At 46.4% G+C, this 3,623-nt stretch overlaps 1 long non-coding RNA gene across 1 annotated transcript; it reads left to right on the top strand.

Moving 5' to 3' along the window:
- The first annotated feature begins 6 nt into the window (after window positions 1–6).
- On the top strand, window positions 7–3,373 carry LOC113941679. Its single transcript, XR_003525732.1, has 2 exons — window positions 7–518; window positions 2,764–3,373. It is a non-coding gene; the product is annotated as an uncharacterized LOC113941679 (long non-coding RNA).
- Window positions 3,374–3,623: the final 250 nt, after the last annotated feature.

Here is a 3,623-nt window from a genome sequence, read left to right as displayed (position 1 = left end):
GAAAGTCTGTATTTAGTTAATCCACTTTAGTGGGAAATAACAGTAAAATTTTGCTGCTAATGCAGTAAACATTTATGAAATGTAAGAGAGAAGCTTTAAGTAATGCTTCAGGCAAACTGACCCAAATCTAAAAAAAATAAAATCAAAGTGCTCTTGTTATGTTTTGAATTACTGTTCATCTGACCAAAAAAAAGAAAAAAAAAGGTTTTTTTGTTTGAGGTTTTTTTTCCTGTTCTTAACAAATAAACTTTATAGGAATCGGGCTTCCAGATCTGTCCCTTGTTGTTTAAAACTGGATGAGATGACAATGCAAAAAAATGGAAGTAACAAGAAGCATCATACTTGTCTTCTCCTCAGCAGTGTTGAGAAAAAACTGTGGATCCTGGAATTTTGCTGTGGATTTTACTGGTTTTCTGAAGTACTGTAAGTTGAAGTCTTGTCCTGCAGGCCCTCACGAGCACCAGTAGCTCCTCGCCAGAACAACACCCTCGCCCTGGTGAATACAGCTGATCCTGCTGGTAACAGTATCGGGGTCGAGTTTCACATGGGGTGAAGTTAACGAATTAATTTTTTGCGTTGTTTGAATTCGCCCTTTGTAGCTGCAGTTTGGTTTTGGGTGTTCGGCCCCACCTAAGAGCGTGTGTGGTTTAGCGCGGGAGGTGCGCCGTGCTGGGTTTTACATGAACCACTTGCTGCTTCTCCGGCCTTTTTTTATGGTTAAATCAGTGAGGAGAAAAACTTTTTTTTTTTTTTTTAATCGAGCGCGTGAGAAATTATTCGCTCCCACACAGCTTCGGCCGTGGCGGACGGGGAGGAAAAAAACCCCATATTTTCTGCATTTATTTTGTGCCGCCGGGAGCGAGTCTCAGCCGGGTAGGACACACGTGCGAGGGCGATTTCGGTGCGATGTGAGCGCCGGGGAGATGCGCTGGAGGTGCCGCACAAATGAAAGTAACTTGGCTGTGTGCGGTTCCCACGTCTGGCTGCTCGTGCTCCTTCACAGCCACTTCTCTTCCCGCAGCCCTCGCTCGCCTTCAGCTGCCTGTCGGGGCTGGTCCTGTCGGGAATGGAGTAGCTGGAAGCATGTGGTGGTTGTCGATCAAGCATCGGGTCTGATCCCTGCTACTGGCCACATCTGTAAATTTTAGGACGTAACTTCTGTTTAAATTTCGCCGTTCAAAGGGAGGCAGGAACGAAGGTGGTGGGGTTTTTTTCAGAGCCAGGCAGATATGAAGTGTTTTGGTGGTGTTACTCACGCCCTTATTTTCATTTTGTCACCGTAGCTTCGTCTCGCTAATGAGTGTCTGGGACCTTCAGCTGTAATGAGATGATTTATTTTAGTCTTTTCTGTAAAGTAGTAAATGCCTTTTTTTTTTTTTATAATTGTTTCAAATGAGAACAATGACTTCAGGATTTGTTTGTGCATGTCTCCTGGAAAACTGTTCGATAGCAGAGTTGGGGGTTTTGTTCCTGTTTTTTTATAGAAAGGAAATGCTGAATATTTACTTGTCTTTGAGCTCACCTAGTCCTGCAGTCTGTGGGTCAGTAAAGGCTCTGTATGCAAATCTGTCCTGTCATGGGCTCCTGTATTTATTTCCTTTCCTTTCCCAGGACGCTCCTTCTCACATTTTTTTTTCCTTCTCTTTTTTTTTCTGGTTACAGTGTCAGTGAGGAGGGACGAGGTTGTATTTTAAGGGACTCCTGTATTTCAGGGGGAATTTGTTTTGGTTTTGTGCGTGTGTTTGTGACTGGAGCGAGGCGGGGGGGGGCGGGTGTTTTTTACTTAATTGCCCAATATACTTTGGCAAGCAGAAGTTGCATTGTTTTGTGGACTGCATTAATGGATTTCTGCATGTTCAAATTCCCCAGTTATTTGGGGGATTTAATTAAACCTCTGTAGGCGGCTGGCTCATGGAGATGACAGGTAGAAGTTTCTATTTCTAGAGGTAGCTGGTGTACACACTGCGGGTGTGGAGCTCGTGGCTGTTGCGAAGCTTTTGCATTGAGGTGGAGCTTTTGGGGCAGTTCTCATATTTGGGGCTACCAGGACAGTGGGACACCCCCATCCCTGGCCGTGGTGGGATGCTGCTCCAGGCTTGGGGGTGCTCCTGGGTGCTGCCTCCCTGTGACAGCGAGGGGCTGAGCACCCAATAGTGCCACCACAGAAGCCCCAACACCCAGACAGCCCCTGTGTATCTTACCTGCTTGTCCTAGGCCTGGTTTACCACCTAAACCAGCACAAATAAGATGTTTCCTTTGCTTCTAGTCTGCCAGGACCAATAGGTAGTTCTTGCTGCTGCTGTTTTAACCCTTCAGGGAGGGGAGGTGGGCTTGCTGCCAGCCATGGTTGTGCCCAGTGCTTTTCCACCCACCCCAGAGCTGCTGCTGGGTTTGTGTGGCTCATGCCTCCTTGATACACAGGGTTATGATTCAGGGCTAGCAGTGTGCCTTGGGTACCACTGCCTGGAGTCACCCATTGGTGCCAGTGGTACCGGTAGCCCTGGCTGCAGGAATGGGGAGAACAGGGAGAAGAGGGATGCAATCACTCTTTAAATTCTGCTTCATTGTCTACCCTGTCTGGAGCTGAAAACTTGATTATTTTTAATTTTTCCCCTGATTTTAAAAATATTTGTGCCCGTCTGAGCCTTTGTGGTCTGTGTGTCCCTGGGGAGGGGCCCTGCCCCACAGCCCCAGTCCCCCCTCCTGCAGCGTGGCGGTGCCTCTGCCAGCGCCTCGTAAACCCTTCTGTGTGTTGCTTTGTAGTTCCCACTGAAGCAGCAATTGCCTGATTGTGTCCATGGAGTCGGTGCAGGAGGAGCTGACGTGCTTGTGTTCAGAGGTGAGTTGGGAAGGTAAGCTCGTGTGTCCCACCTGCTCCAAAATACCTGCAGCATCTGCATCCCTCTGGGTAAGCACAGCGTCCTCTGAAATCCATATCCCTTTTTGAGTACTGCAGGTGATGCCTTGGAGAGGCCGAGATAAGCTCAAATCATCCTGTTCAGCTGCCCATTTCTGACTGAAAGTTGAGATTCCATAGCACAAACTGAGTTTGAAGCGTGAGATGAGATGATCCAAACACAGAACTTTCTATTGCTTTAGATACTGATTCTGTCATGTCATAAACACGCATATTTTCTCAGATACGTATTTCACTGCCTATCCCCAATTTCCACTTGCCCAATACTCAGTGTGAATGATTTTTCCCTCTGTGCTAGAAGCTGGCAGAGGTGTACTGAACCCTTGCTTTGGAAAGTCCTTGGTGAAGACAGCTGTTGCCCTCTTTGTTGAACTGGGCAAAAGTTTGGTTTATATATATAAAAACATTAATTAAAACATGAACCTCAGACACCATCAAAATGGATTCTAGAGCTAAGTGTGTTTGCTGTTGCTTTTTTCTTTTGGAGTCACTTGAAGAGATGAAAGTAATAAGACTGCACAGGTACAGTCAAGTAAAACATTGTTACAGAAATAATTAATGGTAAAATTATGTGGGGGGTGGCTTTGATTTAGCTCGTGCAGGTTTAACACTGGATACGTGTTGGCTTTGCAGTAAGTAGCAGTTGCTCATTAGGGAGTTGGCCCTGGTGGTGTCAATGTTGAGGACACTGAAGGGGTGAAAATAC

Source organism: Corapipo altera, unplaced genomic scaffold, assembly GCF_003945725.1.
Source record: "Corapipo altera isolate COAL_440 unplaced genomic scaffold, ASM394572v1 57712, whole genome shotgun sequence".
NCBI classification, from domain to species: domain Eukaryota; kingdom Metazoa; phylum Chordata; class Aves; order Passeriformes; family Pipridae; genus Corapipo; species Corapipo altera.
This window is presented reverse-complemented; position numbering and strand designations above follow the sequence as displayed.